The sequence below is a fragment of the Balaenoptera musculus genome, chromosome 17 (genome assembly GCF_009873245.2).
Source record: "Balaenoptera musculus isolate JJ_BM4_2016_0621 chromosome 17, mBalMus1.pri.v3, whole genome shotgun sequence".
Lineage (NCBI taxonomy): Eukaryota > Metazoa > Chordata > Mammalia > Artiodactyla > Balaenopteridae > Balaenoptera > Balaenoptera musculus.
The window spans coordinates 71834716-71861285 of record NC_045801.1 but is presented as its reverse complement, the minus strand read 5'-3'; positions in this window follow the sequence as shown (position 1 = coordinate 71861285).

The window sequence follows — 26570 nt, the reverse complement described above, 5'->3', positions numbered from 1 at the left end:
GGCGTCCTCAGGTAACTCTTATATCCTGTGAACTTAGAAAAGTATGATGACTATTTTTATATGTAAAACACTGGAAAGGACTTTAATATCCAAGTAGGGATGGTGGGTAAATATATGTTCTTTCTTCCTGATAGAATAAATATTGCTATTTAAATTGAAGTCTAGGAAGGATGTATGATAGCTTGGGAAACTGCTGTAAAATGAGTAAGCTGTCAACTTTGTTAAAACCTAAAAATAAGTCTAAAAACTACATATGTCAAAAAAGGCTAGAAGAAAATACGGCAGAGGTTTGTCATTATTTGGTTTACTGTGCAAGGACCTTGGGTCATTATTTTTTAATCTTCCCGTGTTCCTAATTTTCCAAATTTTCTTTAATAAACATACACCAATCGTTGTTGTATATAATGCCCCCTAATTTGAAAATACATTGTGGATCCCTTGAGCAGGTGCATGGTGGGGGTAATACAGAGCGTCTTGCAGGAGAGGTGGCCACACCTGCCTCCATGTCCCTCCTTTCTGCTACTCTGTCACCCCTGCTTCCCTTCTTTTCAGCCCCTTCTCTGTGCAAGTTTCACATTTTTCTTGTGTATCTTTCCATAGGTAATGGTCCAATCCTTAGTTGAAGGAATAGATAAAATCAATTTTCATTCTTTTTCTTTAACTATACTTTGTAATGGGAATCAGTGCTCTAAAATCAAAAGTGAGCTGTATTCACAAATAGGGTGACAGTTACATTTACGCTCAATTAAAATTGCTGTGAGGCCCACTTCCCCTTTGTGACTTACACATACACCAGTGAGTCTAATAGCTGACAGATCAGTCTGTCACCCAAAATCACCTCAGGTCACCTACCATATCGTCTCTCTCCTTGGCGCCCACTTATCAAAGATGCCCTGAGGCCAGCAGCCACCATGAAAATGCCAATATGTGTGCTCAGGATGGCTGAGAGCCCCAAAGTTGCTGATCTTTGGGTGTCAGAGCAGGGAGTGAAAGAGGCCAGTGTAGCTGGAGGATGGGTGGCAAGCAGTGGTGTCACCCAGGTTTAGACTGGAAAGGTGGGCAAGGCCAGTCATGCAGGACCTTCTAGGCCAAGTTCATTAAGGATATTAGGCTTTGTCCAAGGGTCACTAGGGAGCTCTTGAAAGATTTTAAGCAGGGGAGAGTGATGTGAACAGTAAATGGTCATTCTGGCTGTGGTCCACATTTGCACAGCTGGTGGGTGACGCACCAGGATGAGAACCCACCTCCTCTGGATTATGAAACGTGGACCTTTTCCACACCGCAAAGAAGACTCTGTGAAGGACACTCTCAGTTCACAAATTGTAAGGCAGGTGCCACATCTTAGGAGACTGTTAAGACAAGTACCATGCAGCCTCTACTTCTCTGTTAGTATAAGTTTGATCCTCTCCAGCCCATGCTTTTCAGTGCTTAAAAAGATCAAACTTAGCAGGTGTTTGAGCCTGGAAGCAAGAAAGCAAATGACAAATACCAGCATCATTTTGGCTAAGGAATAGATTTCCTTCAAGTGTCTCCGCACTTCAGCATTCATCCTGAGTGAAAAAATGCATCCAGCCCGCAGACTGCTCCCCCTCACGTTACTCTCCGTGTCAGACTTGGAGTCTCAATACTCCACCCAATGTAAGGCAGAATCGTTAACATTTGTACTTAGCCGCATGGAATCAAATGCTGAGTGTTCCGAACATTTGCAGGCAGATGTTATCAAAGATGTTCTATTTTCACAGTTTCCTCAGTTCTTTGCATAGAACAACCATTGCCACCAAACATGAGGTGTGGTCAACGGAGAAGCATTTTTGTTTGTTTGTTTGCTGTTGAATTATGAACATGTGCTCGTACAAGGGGAAGCATTTTACTTTACTGCATGGGATCAGCTGTTGTTCCAATCTCGGTTTATGGTAGTTTTTGTTGTTTTACTTACTCTGTTGGGAAGCAGATATTAATATGAGAAGAAAGGCTTTTTTGTTTACACTTGGATGCTGATTTTAATGGAAAGAAGTTCAGGATCCACTTTTTCATTGAATTCTGCCTCCCACTTTGTAACCGAGATCTGATGCACTGCCTTTACTGAAATTTGCATTTTGTTTACTCCTTCATGCAAGTCCAAGGTCAGGGCAGTTCCTGAATTAGGAAAACATCATTATCTCCAGTATCGATTTGTTAGTCTTTAATTACCTTCCATACTGCACACGGAAAGGACCCAGAAGGTAAACAGTGGAACAAAATCCAGCCCCACTAAAGGTGCCCTTCAGTTGTGAATTTTATGACTTCTTTGGTCTAGTTCAGAAATTAATGTCAATCAAAGGATCCTTGTCCAACCTTCACTGAAGATGAAAAGCTGGTCAAGATTCAGACAAGGTTTACAGCTTACAAGACAGCATTCTTGTCAGTAGGTATCAGTCAGAAGAATCAGTTGAACCAGTATATTGACAAGAGTGTCACTTTCACTCTGTCTTAGGAAATAAGATTCCCACCTCCTGTCCTTGGTCATTGTCACACACTGCTCTCCATCCAGTCCTTTCCATCTCCTTCCGTTGTCACCATGTCTCCTTCATCTGCAGACTTCTTCTGCTACTTTCCCTGCAACCTACATACATGTCCATGCTCAAATGTATGAATATATATATACTTTTTTGTGTATATATATATGATAAACTGTATATATAATTGTACATATATAAAGCTATACACATAAAATGTTATATGTAACTATAACTATATATTAATATAAATATATATAGCTATAACTATATAACTATGACTATAACTATATATATATATATATATATATATATATATATATATATACACGCACATAAAAATTCCCTTGCTCCTCAATAACTTTCTAGTGACTACACACTCCTTTCTTTTTTTTCATCAAGAGAGAGCCAAGGACTGTGAAATAAAGACGGCAGTGAAATATCTTTTCCCTCAGACATTCTTATTCTCCTGACATGCAGCGTTCCAGGAAGTTATTTCTGGCCATGGGGTGCCAGAGGCAAGCAGATCACTTTGTGGCTATCACAAGAGTTTGTTACGTGTGAGGTGATAAATATTTGCGCAAAACTTCTGTTCCAAATATCCTGACTTATTTCAGACCTCTCATGACCCGTGCAAACTTTGCTCTCAGAATCATCCCTGAGGCTGAGCCCGTCAGCTGTTGCCATGTAACCTTCTCCATTTCTGAGGCCTCATCTGGGGATAAGTTGTCAACAAACTCAGCTTGGTTTGTCTGCTTTCTATTCTGTTTCTATTTCTGTTTACCTCTTGCTTGTCATTAAGTTTTGAATACAGTCTAGGTCTCATTGGTTCAAGCAAAGGGCTAAGGTTTTTATTCTTTGTTGAAGAAGTAGCACATAAAGTTACTGATTTTAAGAGGTAATTAAGCTCCATACTCTTTTTACTGCTATAGCTATGGTATTTTATTATATTTTGGGTTTTTTTCTTTGTTGTATGTCTTCATATATTAGATGAGTCACTTCCCGTTTATTATAAATGTGTGATAAGATTTAACATCTTTACAATGTGAAGTTGTCTCTCAGTTAGCAGAGTGTAACTCTCCATTTATTCAGATCTTTTATATCTTTTAGTAGAGTTAATAAAGTTTTACAATAAAAAATTTTCTGTACAATGTCTTATGCATTCTTTATATATGATTACAATAATCCCTAGATATTTTATTGTCTTTTTGCTAGTTTGAATAATATCTTATTTTTTATTTTATTTTTTATTTAGTTATTCCTTATGTAGAAGAAATTTTGAATGTTGATCTCATATCTGACAACTTTCCAGAACTATCTTGTTATTTTTCAGAATTTACCTGTTAATTCTATTGGAGATTCTTTGTAGATGAACATATATTGGTAAATAATGGCACTGGGTCATGATCATCTCGTTAAGCTTCCTGAAAGATCTTACTAAAGTGTCTGACTTTATTAGAGATCCACAGTTCCTCATCCAAAATGCTTAGGGTGAGATGTGTTTCAGAATTCAGAACTTTTCAGGTTTCAGAAATGTGATATGACACATATTCTATAAATTTTGTACAAACCCTGGTGAAGTCTTAGACTCCGTAATCAAACACATTAGTATTTCTTCAGGGGACTGTATCAGAATTCTCACAGGGAGGATAAAAGCTGTACATATTTTTTTTCTGGGTCAGGTCAGGTCGTGGTACCAAATGAAGGAGTCCTAAAATTAAGAAAAATGTTGGTTATAAGGGATATGATGTAGTATGGATTTTTTTTTTAATGCACAGAAAACCCCCCAAACTCCATTTAATCAGTTTTTCCACCTTCCTTTCTTCTTTGGTGCTATTGACAATTAGAGCACAATTCCTAGTTTGACCTTAAAATTGTCCTATCCAACGTCTGTTGAAGGAGCAGATGTTATCTTGGGATTTTTCAAACTGTGGTATCTGTCTTTCTTCTCTTATAGGGTTTATACTTGCTAACTCAAAAGTTTACCGTGTGAAGATGTTTGTATTGTGATCTTTGTAAGAAACTGAATATTTAAAGTGCACCAGAAATCTCAAAAGTATCTGGGGTTAGACAGCTTCATTTAAGTGAAAAGCAACTGGTCTTTAGAAGCAGTGCTTTAAAAAGCATGGGATCCGCTCTTCTGCATCCTTTTCCAAGTCCTCACAGGGCTATGTTGACAAATACTTCATGAGATTCTAAGTGCATGAAAACAAACCTAAGATTAGAAGCCAGGCTTACTCTACCTGTAGTCTGTTAAATCTGCGTCCAATTTCCAGAACGTCAATCTGCTGTGTTCCACTCTATATCTGTATTTGACTGGAAGCATTCACAAACGAGGAGGACATAAAATATTTAGAGCCCACGGAGCACTCAGGACTGTCAAAATGATCTATTTCACATATATAGCCCTATGCTGGGGCTTTTAGGGCAGATTTGTCCATTTATGTCGAATATAGCTACAGTCTCTGCTCTCTTAGATTTCATTGAGTTCTGTCATAAAACTAACAATAAACTTTGACATGCACCTGAGTTCTGTGTCTTTTTTCCTTCTGTTCCAGCCTTGGGTCATGTATACGTGATTGAGAGAGGTAGAATATGTCTTCAGAATGAGTGAGTTTTAAGTATTAAAGTACCGTAAGGTTTGTTTATAGTTTAGAAAGGGAACAACTGCCAAGGGTCTCCCACCTCCTCCCTTTACTTCTTGATGAGTTTATGCCTTACTGAATTGTCAGAAAAAACTTTTTATTGAAATTTAATAAGGCATAGTAAACCATCACATGGCATAGACCACAAGGAGAGCTGCCCACATGTGGTCCTTCCTTATTGGATTTGCTCTCTGTCAATAGTGGGTATAAATGGCTCTGACTGAAAGGAACTTTAGCAGGAAGATAAATGTGTATCCACACTAAGAAGAGCCTCAGGCAAAAGCAAAATGATGTATTTTTAATTTCAATATTCTTTCTATTCAGGTGACTAGTGTGTTTTAATGTTTATTTATAGTTCTTGTAACCTTGATGGGATGGAGGGGATAATTTTGTTGTGCCTTTGATGACTGATTTGTTGCTCTGTTTTTATTTCATTCTTTTCTTTCCCTACACTTTGCCATCCTTGGTTAATTCATGAAGAATGTTGTAACCTTACAAATCAAAACCTGAGGCTAAAACTTACTTTAGTGTATCAAACTGTACTTTAAAAACTCCTCTAAATCTGCGAAGTCACCATCTTCATAAATTACATGACCAAGGTGTACTGTTATCAATAGCATTGTAATCTTTAGTTTCAACAAAGATCTTTTTACTGCTACTAGGACTGCGTGAGTTAATGAAATTCTAGCCCACCTTCACTATTTGCTAGAACTTCATTTAAGGACTGGCAAGAGCACAGGAAAAATGAAAATCACCTGGATTTATTAAAATCATATGAATGATATTTGAAGGGAATGATGTTTGAATTATCCTGAATCCTAAGCTCCAACATTCAAAGCAGGTGGCTGCTTTGGTCTTAACATCCACATTGTTTCAAAACTATCCACTTATGTGGACTGAGGATGAGATTTGGTGTGAGGGCACAGGTGAGGTAGGAAAGTAGAAGGGCGAAGAGTATGGCTTTCCCAGACCCAGGAGAGTTAGCGGAGTAAGTGCTGTAATCGTGTCTTCAATAACATCTCAAACCTGTGAAAATATTCTACAACAGGACAAGAGTTGCCTTAGGCTTGCTTCTCTAAAGCAAATGCCACTTAATCAATTTAATGGTAATAATTATTAGGTCTATAGGGGCTTGCTATGTGTCAGGCACTGCATTAAGCACTTTAAATAATGACTCATTTAACCTTTAAAATAACCCTGTGAGGAGTTGCTGTTCTTATACACACTTTACTGGTAAGGAACTGAGGCTCAGAAAGGTTGAGTAGCCTGTCTGGGTCACACAGGGAGGTCACTGCAGAGCTAGGAGATGGAGTCCCATCAGTGCGGCTCCGGAGTCTTGGCTACTAATCTCTGCTGGGGTACCTTCTCGTACATCTACAACATAATTCAGCGTCAGAAACTAGAACTTTGAATCCCTGCAGAAGAAATTTTGATCCAATTCCTAAATAATTACAGCTATTTCGAAGAATGTCATATTATTTTGGTGTTGTATACTTTGAAAGCACATCACTACAACCTTGTATTGGATTGGCCAAAAAGTTCGTTCCGGTTTTTCCATAAGATGTTACGGAAAACCAATAAAAGAGTAGGTAGAGATGATTAATCCACTTTGTTGATGAGGAAATACATACAGTGGACAGTGAGAGATATAGTGATATTTCTCCAAAGGTCATATAGATGGTATTTATGCAGTGTGGAGTGTGGGTAAGTTATGTCTTGACATCAATTTTGAAAATATTAAATAGAATTATGATTTTTTCTTCAAATTAGTTTGGATTACGTTTATTTGGAGAAGAGGCAGCTGTCATTCATGACTATGCTACAGTAATTTTAAATACAATAAGCTTATCATAAAATACAATTAATTAAAATCCAGTCATTTGCCATTGGATCATCTTCCCTTGAAAACAGTCTGCTTAATTTAAGAATCCAATGGCCATTCCAACATGGATATCAAAGAAAGCAGTGTGATGAGCCTCAAAGGATTCCCCAAATCAATCTGTGATTATTTAGATGATTATCCAAAGCATGCATAATGTACGATTATAGATTTATAGATTAGATAGATAGCTTATGTAGAAATTAGGCTGGAATTCTCGGAGGTATGAATTTTCTTATGAGTTTTTCAGAAGACAAGCAAACCAAAATTTGCTATAAATTTTCTAAATAACGTGTATTGCTACTACGTGAAGGAAATAAATATTTCTAAATAGCGTTTGAAAAAGACATTGAGTTCTGTGTGTTTCCCTCACCAATCCCATCCTGAGCACATTTTATTCTCCCTCTCCCTCTCCCTCCCTCTCTCTCTCTCATATACATTTCAAGATCCAGAATGACATTATCAATTCTCTCGTTCTCCAAAGTGCTAGGTATTTCAACTGACCTTTGACTAGTTCAGTCACGACTTATATCTGATAATTTACAAAGAAAGGTAGAAATGAGCTAGGCAAGAGGGTAAGGTAGAAGTTGTTGAGTTTGCAAAACAAAAATTGGGTTCAAACAAATGTCAAAGTGATGCATGATGAAATCCCAATATCCATGTCATCTGCCGTCTTTCGGCATCGATCAATGCTCTTCGAACATTTCAAGCAGCAGTTAACTTAGCTAGTTGGACACCAACTCACCCAGAGAATGCAAAGTGCTAATAAGCACCATGTGAGCAGTCTGCTTCTAGACTCATGCTATTTGGTGGATGTTTGATGGGAAGATCTGTGCTAAAATCTGCCATAAAAACATTTTGTAGAATCCTAAAAACTGAGTGTTTCAAACAGTAGAAATAGATTACTTAACATCATTCACAGTCAAGTATTCTTGAGACTTTAAAAAAATGTTTTATATTTTATATTATATTGGTTAGTCTCCTAATTACCAAAGGGGTTCTTTTCCACACCTTATGGAGGTGGTGATAGGAAAGTGTTTTAAACTTAATTAAACAGTATTCAGATTCATAGGACATGACAACTGGAAGCAGTCTAGAAAGCTTCAGAAATGACCTCTCATTTGCTGGGCAGAATATCTGAGGTTGGAAAAGCTAAAGGGGAGTGAAGATGACACTGCTATTTAGTAGGACACTACTTGTTACACATACTTATTGGTTGGCCAAAAAGTTCATTTGGGTTTTATCCATAAGATGTTATGGAAAAAGCTGAACGAACTTTTTAGCCAACCCAATATTTACACATGCACACGCTTACTTTATTTTCCAGGATACCTCAATTACTAGTTAAGAATGTTTGAACACCAATATGGTCCACTCAGTAGAATAATGCAACTCATTCACCATGCTCAGGAAAATACAGCAAAAACACACAGAAGATGAGATCTGTATCTAGGCAGGAGGACTTAAAATTAAATTAGAATGTTCACACATGAGCACAGCGAGCTCCCTTGCAAAGTATCGAGTTCTCTGATACTGGGTTCAGAGGTGAGATAATCCACTTGCAGTGATGGGTGATAGAGCAGAATCTTTCAATCTGTTGGAGGATGGGCATGCTGACTTTGAAGTCTTCTTCAGCTATGATCATGTGACTTTTGGGGGGGATGGAGTACTTTGTCTAATGTTTCTTTTTTTAAATTTCAGCTTTATTGAGGTATATGAGTGTGTGACTTTAATGTAATTGAGCACACAATGATTTCCACTTGTGGTTTATAATTCTTATTTTTCTACTTTTCAAGACCCTAATTTCTTTTGAAAATCTATTTTCTTTTTTTTTTCTAGCTGTGAGGTCTTTTTTCTAGGTAGATAATGATTGATAAAAAGTATTGAGTAAAGCATGATTTAGGCACAGTTTACCATTGATTCAAATTTACACCAGTGGCTCTTAGTATATTAAATTAGTCATATGTGGATATAATCTGAAACAATTTGGGTCTGTCATATATTGTAAATTGCTTTTTCTTACCATGGTCATTAGCACCTACTTATACCCAATTAATTTTTATTCAGGGAAGATTTATGGATGAAATAGGCACGTAGCCAAAATTACCTAAGCTGCCACACTGTCAGAGGCTCACTATTGATTACCTACAGATTTTCTGTCTCTTTGGCTTGGATTGTGTCTATAGGTAGGTCCCAGAGGGGAATGGTTAATGTAATCTGGTCTTCAAATGCTCTAGTTTTGTTTCTCATGTAGAAACAAAAATGACAGCACTACAGTGGACAACTTAAAGCATATTGTCATCTTCCTGTCTGAGTATCTGCAAGTCTATGTCAAGATTAATCTTTCTGTGTTCTTCAGCTGCTAAGTCAAGGCTGCTGTTTCTGAAAGAGCCCGTGTCTTGTATTCAGCCCTTTGACTTGATTGCTTACACCTAGGGCTAGCTCTACAAAAACTTATTTGCCAAACCTAAGGAGTCAGAAAAATTACAGAGAGGAAGTGTGTGTAAATGATCATGTTAAGTGGAGTCATGTTTATCAAAAAGGAATAAGGCGTTTTAAAAAATACAAACATGTCAAAACGTATCTGTCCATGGAAACGAGACTGGAGAGTGATGAGTGGTTGGCCTTGGCGGTCATTGACCCAACTCTTCCACGGTGTGAATAATGGCTGTTGGTAATTTAGCGTCAGACCCTGAACCAGCTGTCACTGGGAAGGTTGGGAAGAAAGCATGTCCTGTTGGTCATCTTGATTTGGAAAAGCAGCTGTGGTGGACAGTGTTCCAGGTCTTTGTCTTTGTAGAACAACATGCATTTGTCAGATGGAAGGTCTTTCTGATGCTTCTAAAACATTGCCCATCCATTTGGCAGCTAGCCTCTTCACAGGGCATAGGCACTCCGTATGGCGGCTTTACAAACCTTGGTTCGTACCTTTTTCTTTTCATACAATGACCTACTCTCATATTACTGAGTGCCCAGAACATTCCAGTCATTCCCAGAATCTAAAGGCTGTTTCTCCCAACCCCATGTGTTCTCAAAGCTCCCACAGGCTTTTGAGGGCTCAAATCTTACAGCACATCTCATATTAGGTCTCTTATTGAATCTTGTTTGATCTTTCTTTCTGTTCTTCTTTTAGAATTTTGAGCTCCTTAAAGGGAAAACTGACATTTTTATTCATTTTTGTAATTCTGCTCAGAGCTAATAAATGTTTCTGTATAAGTAGGAACAGCCAAATGTGCAATGAAAGTGAGTTTGGTCCATTAAAATTCAGTTTAGTAGAATCCAGCAAATTTAAAATCTGTTTTAGGCATAGTGTAAGGTTTATTAGCAATTAGCATTGATGTTACCTTGGAAAATGTTGCAAATCAATGCAATCCATCTTGCCAAACAGAGCTACTTAGCAGAAACACAGCATTCCTATTATGGTCTACATTAGAATATTGTAACTTAGTGCTTTTTAAGTCCTGTCATGGAAGCTAGTAGGCATATCCTAAAATGTGCCAAGGCGCTGCTGAAGGAAATTAAAACTCGTGTCTTTGAACTGAATTTTGTGATATGTAAAAACTGTGTCATAATATGGAAAACTCTATTAACTCTTGGTGATTTGCTCATTCTCCTCGCCCCTAGAGCTGATCCTTTGTCCCTAAATGCTTTCATTTATATGTGATCTTTCCCTTGCTTTGTCTGTATTTGTATCTGTCTATCTATCCATCTATCTGTCTAGCTAGCTACCTATATATGTCTCCATATCCCAGGACAAAAAGCAAAAAGTAAGAGGTATATGGGAACTCTCTGTACTATTTTTGCAACCTTTCTGTTAATCTTAAATTATTCCAAAATAAGGTTTATTCAAAAATAAATCAGTGAAAGGTGCAGTATTCAGAAAGTATTCTCAGATTAAAACTGGCAAAGCTGGTGCATCCCTTGACTCCTCTTACATCTTGAAGTCAGTAGAATTACCCTTGATAATAGCACATTTTATCAAATAATTATTAACATATCAGCTAAGTATAAATGTACATGTATGTGTGCATTTGGACCCACACAGAAGAAAGTTAAAAAGAGAGTAATTACTAGTATTTTATTCATAAAATAACATTAAAAAAATCAATCACTGTGTGGGCCTTCCTTTTTTTCTCGTCTTTGCTCAAAAACATTCTTTTTATTTGTTTATTTATTTATTTATTTTTGGCTGCGTTGGGTCTTTGTTGCTGCGCGCAGGCTTTCTCTAGTTGCGTCAAGTGGGAGCTACTCTTCGTTGTGGTGCGCAGGCTTCTCATTGCGGTGGCTTCTCTTGTTGCAGAGCATGGACTCTAGGCGCGCGGGCTTTAGTAGTTGCGACACGCGGGCTCGGTAGTTGTGGCTCACGAGCTCTAGAGTGCAGGCTCAGTAGTTGTGGCGCACGGGCTTAGTTGCTCAGCGACATGTGGGATCTTCCCGGACCAGGGCTTGAACCCATGTCCCCTGCACTGACAGGCGATTCTTAACCACTGTGCCACCAGAGAAGTCCCAAAAACATTTTAATGCTTGTTAGAAGTGTAATGCTAAAGAGTATATCTGAAATGCTAGTTAGAATGTTCTATTTAAAGATGTTCATAGATCTATCCTGATGGTATTCTAAATCCTGTAATATAAGAAAAGTCCCCCATGATGGGTCAGGAGGATCTTCAGGTATAACTATTTTTGGAAAGCAAATAGTTTATTGTCAACTAAACTTTCCAGTTATTCAGTGCTGACTCTGAAAAGTGGCAGAAGTAGAACCTTTCTTCATATCAGTGACATTCTACATGCTTAAATATACTTGAAATAAAGATGTACCTGTGAATTATTCATCATAGTGCTTTTTAATAGTGCAACTTAAAATTTGTTTGCAAAACTACCTGGGACTGTAGCTCAAATGTGAAGACAGAATGGCTATTTCAATGTACTGAGTTTAGGATGTAGAAGGACTTTCCATTTTCTAATGTAGTCTTCTAAATAGCTTTCTCCCCATTGGAAAACATTTTAAAGACAGACACAACATAGCATTTTCAACTATAAAATGGGAAGGTATCAATTTACAGCTTGCTTTTTTTTAGAATGTTCAAATTCAAACATTTTTATAGACTCAATAGATTGCTTAAGTCAACAATATCCTGAACTCTTAAGTTAACATCTTTCTTAAATTGCCGTTATCATATGCATTGCAAGTAATATACCATCATCAGATTTATACTCTAAATTGCAAATGTATAATTACTAGAATTTAACCTTTCCAAATTGATGTAATTCACCCTAATTATCCTGGCTACATAAATGCATGCTAATCAGCAAGAACACACTTAAATAAAACAAGAATGTTAACACACCAACTACAGAATAAACGAACTTTTAAAGAAGGAAAACATTCAGGGACTAATTACATCTTCAACAATAAATCATACATGCATACTATTTTAAAGTGGTTTCCTATCCACTCAGACTTAGATGTGGCCAGAATTGCTTCAGGATGTGTTTTGAACTCTATCCACATTGATAGTTCTTCCTCTGTATTCATTTCTTCATTCAGTAAGCCATTCAATCTTATGTATTTTGTGCATATTTATTCTCAGCCTATGAACTGGATGATATGGAGGTGTCAGAAATGAATCGGAAACAATTCCTGTCCTGAGTTTAGTTAAATGATTTACTTAAATAACACTAATTCAAAGAAAAATGGTACTGTCACTTTAAAAGGTTAATCAAATCATTCATTTGCTTGCTTAGCTCCCCCAGTGACTTCCCATGGGGCTGACATTCCATTCCAACTCCTAACCTACAAGACCCCACTTGACCTGTCTCTGACATCTCCCCTGCTCTCCAGGTCTACAGTTCAGCAACCACAGGAGGTGCATTTCTATTCCTAAAAGGTGCCTAACTCATTCCTGCCTCAGGGCCTTTGCACTTGTATGTTCCGTCTGGAAAGCTGGCTCTTGCTTCCTTACAACTCAGCCCATACAAGTCAGATTCTAGGCAGTGCTTTCTTCCTATTACCTCCATGTGTTTCTTAGAAACTGTATCAGGAAAAAAAATACGTCATATACTTTCCTAGAAAAGAAAAAATTAGAGAATTCCTAACCAGGGATTTTGTAGCAAAGAAATCACAGCCATAATCAACAATCTTATGAAAACTAAGGTACACTCTAAACTCCTGTAAGCAGTTTAAATTATCCTAAAACCTTACAAATTGGTGTTTCCTTTTGATCAGTGTATGTAATAAGTACTTGATACAAAATCGCAATTGTCCCCATTGCAAATTTATCTGAAGTCAATATGGAAGTTACAATAAAGCCTTACCCATTTCATTAACTATTATTTTTACTGTTGAGAATTTACAAGACTTTGGGGGAAGATAATTTGGATGGTCCAGATCTCTCTTAAAAGCTGCTAAAGTAGGTTGTGTTTATGTCTTTTTATTTCCATGACATTGTTTACATCAAGGAGAGTCACTGTGATGCACAAATATTATGTCTCCTTCATTGGAAAGAGCTTTTATTTTTGAGTTTACTCAACATTTTTCCCATTTGTCTTTTCTTACATGGTCGATGGATTCAGCCACAAGTACTCAGTGTCTTCCCAGAGTCCTGGGTCTTTGAACAACTAGTCATGTGATTTCAAGAAAGATCATCTAACTAATTAACTTATTTAATATCTGATACTTTGCCTAAATGTATTTTATGTAAAAATAAGGTTAATTGGATAGATATAGAAAGGAGGATCATGAATAGAGGAGGGGAAATATACTAACCAGGAGAGGTGCAATAGCGGGCTCTGGGATTTTAAGAGGAAAGTGGTTTTGCCTCATTAGGCTTCAGTTTTCTCATTTCAGTATTAAGGGGTTAGCTAATCTAGATCAGTTAAGGCAAGTAGGTCCTCTCTTTTATGCCATACCAGTTTGGTTAGAAGAGGCCACTGCCCTGTATTACGAAGCGTCTTGAGGCCATATATGGGGTCACCAGGAAAGAACGCAGGGGTTACTCCTTGAGGTTGGCCAAAGGATGCAGAATTTGGACATGCCAGCAGATATGACTTGTATTGGCAATTCCTGGACAAAATTACAGTTGTCAGTGATTCTTTTTTTTTTAATCTTTCCAAAGTGCTGTTTTAATTTTTTATTTTTCCCTTTTTTTCATTGAAGTATGGTTGATTTACAATGTTGCGTTAGTTTCAGGTGTACAACAAAGTGATTCAGTTATATATATATTCTTTTCTAGACTCTTTTCCCTTATAGATTATTATTGGGTGGGCCAAAAAGTGCCTTCGGTTTTTTACGTAAAAGTAGAAGACACATTTATCATTTTCACCAAGAACTTCATTGAACAACGTATTCACCCTTTTGTTCTACTACTTCTGCCATTTTTCAGGCAACTTCATAATTCCATCTTCCCAGAACTTTTTATCTTTTTGAGCAAAGAACTGTTCCAGGTACCTTTTACAGTCTAACAGGGAATCGAAATCTTTTTCCATTAAGAGAATTTTGTAAAGACAAAATAAATGGAAATCCAAAGGTGCAATGTCTGGTGAATACAGTGGATGAATCAGAACTTCCCAGCCAAGCTGTAACAGTTTTTGCCTGGTCATCAAAGAAACATGTAGTCTTGTGTTATCCTGATGGAAGATTATGCATTTTCTGTTGACTAATTCTGGACGCTTTTCGTCGAGTGCTGCTTTCAGTTGGTCTAATTGGGAGCAGTACTTGTGGAATTAAGCATTTGGTTTTCCGGAAGGAGCTCGTAATAGAGGACTCCTTTCCAATCCCACCACATACCCAACATCACCTTCTTTGGATGAAGACCGGCCTTTGGCGTGGTTGGTGGTGGTTCATTTCGCTTGCCCCACGATCTCGTCCATTCCACATTATTGTACAGTATCCACTTTTCATCACCCATCACAATTTGTTTTGAAAATGGAACGTTTTCATTACGTTTCAGTAGAGAATCGCATGTGGAAACATGGTCAAGAAGGTTTTTTTCACTTAACTTATGTGGAACCCAAACATCAAAGCAATTAACATAGCCAAGCTGGTGCAAATGATTTTCAACGCTTGATTTGGATATTTTGAGTATGTTGGCTATCTCCCGCATGGTATAACGTCGATTGTTCTCAGTTATTGTTTCAATTTGACGGCTGTCAACTTCAACTGGTTACCCGACCGTGGAGCATCGTCCAGTGAGAAAGCTCTAGCATGAAACTTCGCAAACCACTTTTGACAAGTTCGATCAGTCACAGCACCTTCTCCATACACTGCACAAAAATTTTTTTCCATTTCACTTGTGTTTTTACCTTTCTTGAAATAATAAAGCATAATATGCTGAAAATGTTGCTTTTTTCTTCCAGCTTCAATATTAAAATGGCTACACAAAAATTCACCAATTTTGATGTCTTTTTTTAAATGCATGCAGATGACAGCTGTCATATACAGTCTAACAAAATTGTTTCGAATGAAGTTAAAGACAATTAAGCGTTACTAGAGCCGTCTTACGGAAAAAACTGAACGAACCTTTTAGCCCACCCAATACAAGATATTGATTTTAGTTCCCTGTGCTGTAAAATAGGTCCTTGTTGGTTATCTGTTTTATATTTAGTAGTGTGTATATGTTAATCCCAAACTCCTAATTTATTCCTCCCTTTCCCCTTTGGTAACCATAAGTTTGTTTTCTATGCCTGTGAGTCTATTTCTGTTTTGTAAATAAGTTCATTTGTATCATTTTTGTTAGGTTCCACATGTAAGTGATATATAATATTTATCTTTGTCTGGCTTACTTCACTTAGTATGATAATCTCTAGGTCTATTCATGTTCCTGCAAATGGCATTATTTTATTCTTTTTTATGGCTGAGTAATATTCCATTGTATATATGTACCACATCTTCTTTATCCATTCATCTGTTGATGGACACTTAGGTTGCTTCCATGTCTTGGCTATTGTAAATAGTGCTGCAGTAAACATTGGGGTCTGTGTATCTTTTCGAATTAGAGTTTTCTCTGGATATATGCCCAGGAGTGGGATCACTAGATCATATGGTAACTCTATTTTTAGTTTTTTAAGGAACCTCCATACTGCTTTCCATAGTGGCTGCACCAATTTACATTCCCACCAACAGTGTAAGAGGGTCCCTTTTCTCCACACCCTCTCCAGCATTTATTGTTTGTAGACTTTTTGATGATGGCCATTCTGACTGGTGTGAGGTGATATCTCATTGTAGTTTTGATTTGCATTTCTCTAATTATTAGTGATGTTGAGCATTTTTTCATATGCCTATTGGCCATCTGTATGTCTCCTTTGGAGAAATGTCTATTTAGATCTTTCACCCATTTTTTAATTGGGTTTTTTTTTTTGATATTGAGCTGTATGAGCTGTTTGTATATTTTGGAAATTAATCGCTTGTTGATCACATCATTTGCAAATATTTTCTCCCGTTCCGTAGGTTGTTTTTCATTTTGTTTATGGTTTCCTTTGCTGTGCAAAAGCTTTTAAGTTTAATTAGGTCCCATTTGTTTATTTTTGTTTTTATTTCCATTACTCTTGGAGACAGATTCAAAAAGATATTGCTGAAATATATGTCAAAAAGTGTTCTGCTTATGTTTCCTCTAGGAATTTTATATTATCTGGTCTTACATTTAGGTCTTTAATCCATTTTGAGTTTATTTTGTATAAGGTGTTAGAGAATGTTCTAATTTCATTCTTTCACATATAGCTGTCCAGTTTTCCCAGCACCACTTATTGAAGAGACTGTCTTTTCTCCATTGTATATTCTTGCCTCCTTTGTCATAGATTAACTGACCGTAAGTGGGTGGGTTTATTTCTGGGCTTTCTACCCTGTTCCATTGATCTATATTTCTTTTTTTGTGCTAGTACCATACTATTTTGATGACTGTAGCTTTGTAGTATAGTCTGATGTCAGGGAGCCTGATTCCTCCAGCTGTATTTTTCTTTCTCAAGATTGCTTTAGCTATTCAGGGTCTTTTGTGTTTCCATACCCATTTAAAATTTTTTTGTTCTAGTTCTGTGAAGAATGCCATTAGTAATTTGATAGGGATTGCATTGAATCTGTAGATTGCCTTGGGTAGTATGGTCATTTTAATAAAATTGATTCTTCTAATCTAAGAACACAGTCTATCTTTCCTTCTGTCAGTGATTCTTTCTAAGTTTCTTCAATGCACAGTTTCTCATTATGTGGTGAAAACCGTTTGCCAAAAGTGAAAAATAATCTAAATCCACTATGGCACACCTTGCTTATTTTTATTGTGCTTCACTTTACTGCACTTTGCAGATATTGCATGTTTTACAAATTGAAGGTTTGTGGCAACCCTTTGTCAAGCAAGTCTATCAGCTCCATTTTTCCAATTGTATTCACTCACTTTGTGTCTCTGGGTCACATTTTGGTAATTCTCACAATATTCTAACATTTTGATTATCCTTGTGTTTGTTATGGTGGTACATGATCAGTGATCTTTGGTGTTACTATTGTAATTGTTTTCGGGCTCCACAAACATCATTGTCTTATTTTAAGAAATGGCTGCAGCCACCTCAACCTTTAACAACCACCACCCTGATCAGTCAGCAGCCATCAACGTTGAGGCAAGACTCCCCCCACCAGCACAAACATTAGGACTCACTGAAGACTCATATGATGGCTCATATTAAGGTAAACACATATTTATAGACATACTGCTGTTGCACACTGAAGAGTACAGCATAGTATAAATATAACTTTTATATGCACTGGGAAGCCAAAAAACCAAAAAACGGTGTGACTTACTTTATTGCAATATTTGCTTTATTGTGGTGGTCTGGAACTGCACCTACAATATCTCTGAGGTATGCCTGTGTTCATCCACATTGATTTCTATTTTGTTATGATTTAATTTCAATAAATGTATAATAAGTATATGGCCATCAGTCCCCTTTTCCAGCGTCCTTAAAAGTTCAGTTCTGCTTAATGTCATATTTATGTCTCTAGATAAGCTTTCCTGTAGTAATGGGCACCATCAGAATGAATGTCAACTCCTGACTTGTTTCCTCTCTCTTTGCCAGCATCTCAAAATTGGATCACTAATTCTGAGTAAGGCAGCCCTAATGCCAGCACCTAGTGGATATCTGTTGGATTTCTGCATTCTTCCCAATAATCAAACTTACTCTCATCCAACTCCGTGTTCTGTTGCTTTTTCTCAAGCCTTGAAGGCCTAGAACTTCATCATCCTCGCCCAGCCCATCACCTCTCTGTTGGCCTCGACCATAAATCTGGGTTGTTTTCTGAAACATGATAGTGATTCCATTTGAGACTTCACATCCCTGAGTCTAGAATGCCATCCTAAACCAGTACCAATGGCTGGATGTTGTGTCATGCCCTCTTATTTCCTATCAGCCCTATTCCTTTCAAATGAATTCTAATCTTGAATAATAAATAATAATGGTAATAATAGAAGTGATGTTTTGAGCAGGTACTATACGCTAAGCAATGCCTGAATTATCTCATCCTTAAAAGCAATGTGTGAAACCATTTTCCATTTTAAAGATGGGAAAGTGGAGGCTTACGAAAGCTAAGTAACTCGCTCAGAGTCACACAGCAGGTGAATAATGCTGTTGAACATGGACCAAGTGACCTGAAGCCAGACCTGTGTTCTGAACTCCACTCTGTGGCTCCTCTGGAATTATGACTCACTGGCCCTGCTGGATTGGTCAGAGGTGGGATGGAGACACAGGGAAGACTTGCCTTATCAAGACTGGTGCCCAATAGGACCTCTAAATTGGGACTCTCCCCTCTTACCCCTTTAAATGTTCTTATGATTGTATCATCATGTGTTCAAAGAGCTTTGCTTGGCAGTGGGAATATGTAACAGACAAGAGAGGCACAGTCCCTTCTATCCAACTAAGCATCTGGCAGGAGAAAGGAACCTTAATCCCATAATTTTATGACAAATTGCAAACCTATTGCTGTGATAAGCTCACTAAGAAGATCGCCATGGACAAGGAAGGCCTACGGCAGGACGACCTGACCTATTCAGGCCGGTCAGAGCGTTGCTCTTTTGCCTCAGCAACTCAATCAGATCGCTCAGTACTTACTATCTGACTCACACCTCTCTTCCCTTCTAGGTTCAACCACAATAAAGTTTCCAGCAGAATTCCAGCTCTGAGCTGTACTGGTCCCAGCATGCTTTCCAGATCTCCCAGTTCATAGCAGCCTCGTCTTCACTAATAGAGGTTTTGCTAAATATATTTATTAACATATTTCAGGCTACCATTACCTTATCAGACCTCTGCTCTGCTGAAATATGGAGCAATATTGTTTTATTGATTGGTTACCTACTGACGGTCACAAGTGCACACATGCATTATTCTCATACCACTGTAGCTTTAATAGTCTGGAGGTAATATAGGAAGTAATTTACTGTCATCTATATATGGCAGTTTGAATGTTGTGGTCGATCGAGCTGCCAATTTGGAAATTCTGGTCTGCATACAAATGAGTCATCTAAAGTGTTTTCGGAACCAACTTGATAAGACCAGATAGCAAGAAAGACCAAGCCTCTGAACAACATCACTGATCTGATTGCCATACACAAATACAGTAAATGGGACCGATTTATTAAGAATGAAAGGTAGACTTCCTTTATGCTGAGTTTTTAGTGGAGTCAATGACAGGGACTGAATGAGAGTTTGCTAACATGTTGACTTAATTTAGTGTCAAAATCCTGCATCTTTTTGCTGTCTGCATTGCAGGCATGGACACACGAGCTGAAGACAGAGCAGAGGTTAAGATAAAGAAAATACTGAAACAGTTTTTTTTTTTCTCACCAGTGATAACACTAAGAATTTTTATGTACTAAGTCATTCAATATTTTATATTATCAAGGGATCAATCTTAAACAGAAGCAAACAAAAACCTACTATTGTAAAAACTCACTTTATATTCATTGCTTTCCTTGTCCTAAATGCATTTTGAAAAAAAAAAAAAAAGAAAAGTTCTATAAAGATGTGTAGATCTTGTTGATCCATTTTAACTGCTGGATAGCACTGATAAAATCCCATTGCATAAATCACATTTATGTAAACATTGCACAGGAGAGGGACAATTAGGTTGTTTTCATTTTTTGTTTTACTAGCATACAGTGATTAAGTGAAAATCCTTGTACATATCTCCTTGAGCTCATCAAGTTTCCCTTGGATAGACACCCATAAAAAGTGGGAGAAAAACAAGCCATAAAAAATATGTGCAGTTGGATTGCAATTACATAAATCTTTAAAACTCACACACATATTATTTATTGATGAATTTATTTATATTATAGAAATTCAAAACTGTGCTCGGAAATGATCCACACCAACTTCAGGAGAGTGGATACTTCTAGAGAGGAAGAGGTACAGGATGAAATTAGCATTTTAGCAATGTCTGTAACATTGTATTTCTTAAAAAAAAATGATCTAGAGCAAATTGCAATATGTTAACATCTGTTCAGTCTTGGTGATAACTATGTAGATGTTATATTTTTCTTATACTTTTAAATACACTTGGAATGTTTCATAAGTTCTGTTAAAATTAAGTTCCACGAAAAGTTGCAGGATATTATTTAGAAGAGGAAAATCTCTTGCGTGGTCAGGTGGGAAGCAGATACGGTTGGCGTCAGAGCCCATCTGAGTTTGAATGATGGGCAAGACAGTAAAGCTCTGAGACTTCATTTCTTTACCTTGAAAATAGGAATAGTGCTACCCTCGTGATAGTCTTGTAAGAATTAAATAGAATAACACATGAAAGTTCTTGGCACCTCAAAAAAGTTATTTTCCTCTCCACTTGTTAAGGTAAGCATAATTGGGGGTGAAATACGGAAGAGAGAGAAACAGCCAGAAGACTTCAGCTGTAGTTATCTGAACTGCTCTCCCAGAAGGGACCTGGAAGGAGGATTGGGGTGGAGGGTGAGACTAGACAGTGACTGAAAACAACTACAGATTAATGACGAGGGCACGTATTAGATGACGCATGTATTCCACAAATCAGTTAGGATGCAGCAGTCACTTGGTTAGGTTACACACATTAGGGGAAGCTTAGCTTTTCTGACCATGACACTAAGCTCCAGGCATCCTCGTTCATATTCTGACCCCTGATCAGAAGCAGGAAAGATGCTCAAGGACCAAACATCAATCGATCCCTGCTGGGAGAGCTGCACCAACACAAAGTCACTGTCTGCTTCTGTCACATACTGTCTGCTCTGGAAGGCTGTCTCACGCTTTAAAGCATTCATCCCAATGTAAATTTGCGGGGGACGATTTTAAAACCAAACAAAAATCTTTAATATAGGCATTCTCTATCTGCTACAGCTCTTGCTCACTGCTGCTTTTTATTTCTCCTTTTATTCAAATTAAATACCTTACAGTCATTCAGAGACTGTGCCTTATGTTGCCGTAACTTCCACCGTCAGAGCAGTTAATTAGCTCTTGGCGGGGCTGAGGTTCTGAAGAGCTTGAAAGGATGATTTGTAATTGTGCATTGAAGTATAGCAAGATGCTTCAGATAAACCTGTTTAAAAGTCCATTGTTTGGCATTTGTCAATTTCTACATGATCTAGATTTTCATTTATTTGACAGGAATAGAAAATCTTATTTGTTTCACATTTCTGAAGGTAGAGCCATCATCATTTCTTATACCTGAAAAAATGAAGGCTCTAAGGGAAAATGTAAAAAGGAAAATGGGATCTTATTGAAGCAAAAAGCCCTATAAAATTGGAAAAGGGCTTTGCTGTGGAAGACCTATACCATAAAATTGATTCTTATTACTACTGTTGCCTTTAAAGAGGTCAAAAACGAGAGACTTACAGAGAATCTTTTTTATTCATCTTTGCCAGCAAAATAGAGTCCATTCTTCTGAGACTGGCATTCAGAATCCTCCGGGGTTTTGAACCTGACACATTTCTCTGATCATTTCTCCCACTACTTATATGCACATACATTATGTGGCAATTTTTGATCATTTCAGCCCTTCTTAACAACCTGACTCAATTTTTACTTGCTTCTAGAGCCTTTTTTCTCCTCTTAGTGGCCTTTCCCTCCTAGGGACAAATTTAGGAAAAATACAAGATGTCCAGTTAAAGTTGAATTTCAGATAAACAAGGGATATTTTTCAATATAATTATAACCCATGCAATACTTGGGATATACTTTTACTAAAAATTTATATCTTGTATATCTGAAATTCAAGTTTAGCTGGATGTCCCGTACTGTATCTGGCAACGCTACTTCCTCCTCTGAACTCTCGGGAGATTGATTATTCTTATCATTCACTTATCACCTGGCATTTCCAACCTAGTCCTGTTGTATGTCTTCAGTCAGATTTTAAGCTCCTTGGAAACAGAGAGGAGTTCACTTCCAGTTTGGATACAGAAGGATGTGCAAGATCTTCATTCATGTGATAAAAGCCAGAAATCACGAGGCCAACATACAAACAAAAATAGTTATAATTTTTTTAAGACATTGAAGAATTGTGAGCACAAAAGAATGTTAAAGATATAATACCAGAGAAGCTGATGGATGTGAGACCAGTTTCTGAGGCTGTGAAGGAGGCCACCAGCCAGAGAAGAACTATCTTTGCTGGGACCAGCAGAAACCAGTAAATGCTGGGTGGATCTTTGGGCTGGCATGTTATAGTTTAATCTAATGCCAATCCAAACACTAAGTAATCTTCTCCATCTAGTTATTCCCTCTTTGGGAGTTTTGCTGAGTAAGCAGAGGCTGGGAGCTGGGATGGAAAGTAGAGAAAGACCTCATGTTCTTGGAGCCAGAAAAAAGAATACCTACAGGGAATAATAATAAATATGACATTGTAAGAAATAATGGAGGCAAAAAAAAAAATAGAACAAAACCTTTGAAGTGCTATAACACAAAAACTATATAATACTGTCAACCTAGAATTCTATATACAATAAAAAAAATTTCCAAAATTATGGTTAAATAAAAATATTTTCAGATAAACAAAAGATGAGAGAAATGGTTGTTGGCAGACTCACACTATCAAAAATGCTAGAGAGAGTTTTTCAGGCTGAAGGGAAATGGTACCACATGGAAATTTATATCTACAATAAAGAATAAAGAACAAAGAACCTTGATAAGGGAAAAAATAAAGGGTAAATATAAAAGATTATTTTCTCAAATTTTTAAAAAGTCAATTAAAATATCTTACATTATATGTGAAAACATATCATATGAATTCAGGGTTGATCATGATAAATTAAGAATGCATGCTGTAATTCTTAGAGGGATGAGTATAAAAATAATGAAAAGAGACATAGCTAAAAAAAGCCAGTAGACAAGATATTAAAACATTTACTTGAATCCTCTCCAGAAAAAAGTAAAATGGTAAGAAGGAACAAAGAATAGAAAGGACCAAAAAGAGAATAGAAACCATGTTTCTCTTTGAAGATCTCTATCTTTGTCATAAACTACTTTTTTTTTTTAACCTCAGCTTTGGTTTATTTATTTATTTTTGGCTGTGTTGGATCTTTGTTGCTGCATGTGGGCTTTCTCTAGTTGCGGCGAGCGGGGGCCAATCTTCGTTGCGGTGCGCAGGCTTCTCATTGTGGTGGCTTCTCTTGTTGTGGAGCACGGGCTCTAGGCACGCGGGCTTCAGTAGTTGTGGCTTGTGGGCTCTAGAGCGCAGGCTCAGTAGCTGTGGCGCACGGGCTTAGTTGCTCCGCGGCATGTGGGATCTTCCCGGACCAGGGCTAGAACCTGTGTCTCCTGCATTGGCAGGTGGATTCTTAACCACTGCGCCACCAGGGAAGCCCTAAACTACTTTTTTTAAATTGAAGTTTAGTTGATTTACAATGTTGTGTTAGTTTCAGGTGTACAGCAAAGTGATTCAGTTATACATATATATGTGTGTGTGTGTGAGTGTATATATATATATATTCTTTTTCAGATTCTTTTCCCTTATAGGTTATTACAAAATATTGAATATAGTTCCCTGTGCTCTACAGTAAATCCTTGTTATCTATTTTATATATAGTAGTGTGTATCTGTTAATCCCAAACTCCTAATTTATCCCCCTTCTACCCTTTGGTAACCGTAAGTTTGTTTTCTATGTTTCTCTAAGTTTGTTTTCTGTCTTCGTCATAAACTACTTTACGTACCTGAAGTAAATGAGGAAACCACACCAATTCCAGCTCGGAGAACCGATCCGTTCTCACTCTGTTCTTTGTGGGCCTCTGTGAGCTGGAGTCAGAGGGACTTGCCTGAAAGGCTGTGCCTGTGTGGTCAGTTTTGCCCATAAGTTTTTTTTTCAACAGCTTTATTGAGATACAATTTATGTGCCATAGAGTTCACCCACCTAAAGGATACAATTCAATATGTTTTAGTATTGAATATTTAAAGAGTTTTGCAACCATCACAGTAACCTAATTTTAAAATATTACATGAAAAGATGCTCAGCATCACTAATTATTAGAGAAATGCAAATCAAAACTACAATGAGGTACCACCTCACACCTGTCAGAATGGCCATCATCAAAGAGTCTACAAACGATAAACGCTGGAGAGGGTGTGGAGAAAAGGGAACCCTCTTGCACAGTTGGTGGGAATGTAAATTGCTGCAACCACTATGGAGAATAGTATGGAGGTTCCTTAAAAAACTAAAAATAGAGCTACCGTATGATCCAGCAATCCCAGTCCTGGGCATATATCCAGAGAAAACCATAATTCGAAAAGATACATGCACCCCAGTATTCACTGCAGCACTGTTTACAATAGCCAGGACATGGAAGCAACCTAAGAGTCCATCAACAGATGAATGAGTAAAGATGTAGTACATATATATACAATGGAATATTACTCAGCCATAAAAAAGAAGGAAATAATGCCATCTGCAGCATGGATGGACCTATAGATTGTCATACTAAGTGAAGTAAGTCAGACAGAGAAAGACAAATATCATATGATATCGCTTATATGTGGAATCCAAAAAAAATGGTACAAATGAACTTATTTACAAAACAGAAATAGAGTCACAGATGTAGAAAACAAACTATGGTTACCAAGGGGGAAGTGAGGGGAGGAATAAATTGGGAAACTGGGATTGACATATACACATTACTGTATATAAAATAGATAACTAATAAGGACCTACTGTATAGCACAGGGAACTCTACTCAATACTCTGTAATGACCTATATGGGAAAAGAATATAAAGAAGAGTGGATATATGTATATGTATAACTGATTCACTTTGCTGTACACCTAAAACTAACACAACACTGTAAATCAGCTATGTTCCAATAAAAATTAATTTAAAAAATAAGTAAATAAAAGTAATTAGAATAGGAAAAAAATATATTTTACCATCCCCAAAGAAACCCTGTACTCCTCAGCTCCTTTCTTTTTTTTTTTTTTTTAAAAAGTAAATCCTCTTTTAATAAAGGTGGTTGTGATGCTTAAGTGAGGTAAGTTTTTATTTTTAAGAAGTTTTTTCAAACTTTATTTTAAATTTTATTTATTTATTTATTTATTTATTTATTTATTTTTGGCTGTGTTGGGTCTTCGTTTCTGTGCGAGGGCTTACTCTAGTTGCGGCAAGCGGGGGCCACTCTTCATCGCGGTGCGCGGGCCTCTCACTATCGCGGCCTCTCTTGTTGTGGAGCACAGGCTCCAGACGCGCAGGCTCAGTAGTTGTGGCTCACGGGCCTAGTTGCTCCGCGGCATGTGGGATCTTCCCAGACCAGGGCTTGAACCCGTGTCCCCTGCATTGGCAGGCAGATTCTCAACCACTGCACCACCAGGGAAGCCCAGCTCCTTTCTTCTAGCCACTCTGCTTGTTAAATTTTGGAATCCCAGGCTTCACCTTAAAGACCCTGAAACTACATGGCTGGGGGTAGATTGGGACACGTGTACATTTAACAAGCTCCCGTAGGTGATTTTGGGGAACGCTCACGTTTGACAGCCACATTGGTAATCGTGTTCTCTTCTCTCCAGTCCCGTTTCACTTTGCCTCTTCATTAAGTCCTGGAAGTTCACAAAGATCTCATATTCCATGGTGAGAACGAGCTTGCACCCCGCTTCCGGCACTGCCCACCCCCAGAGTCACACCTTCCGGTGCCTTGTTTGTGATGGGCTCCCCAGTTGATGCCATCTGAGGGCCCTATGAAAACTCACGTAGATTTAAAAGGACCCAAATTATTGCTAAAGAACATGAACAAACATTTTAACTAATCAACATAAATCATAGTAGAGAGTAGTGGTTAAGAACAAGAGTGTGAAGTATGGTCAGGTCAGATCAAAGGGGTCTATCTTTGTGAACTTGAGCAAATCACTCAGACTCACCACAAGTCCTGCTCTGTAATTAACACCTTCTTCTTGAGGTTGTGATGAATAAAATGAAACAAAAGAAGTCAGTTATCTGGAAAAATATCTGGGACATGGTATGTACTCAGTAGATGTTTATTATCATTATAGTTCGTGGCTCCCAGTTTCAGGTTCGGCTCGTACTAAGACCAATTTGAAGCCTTTTGCTGCTCTACTCCACGATCAAGTTAAGAGGCTTGGAATTTTATAACC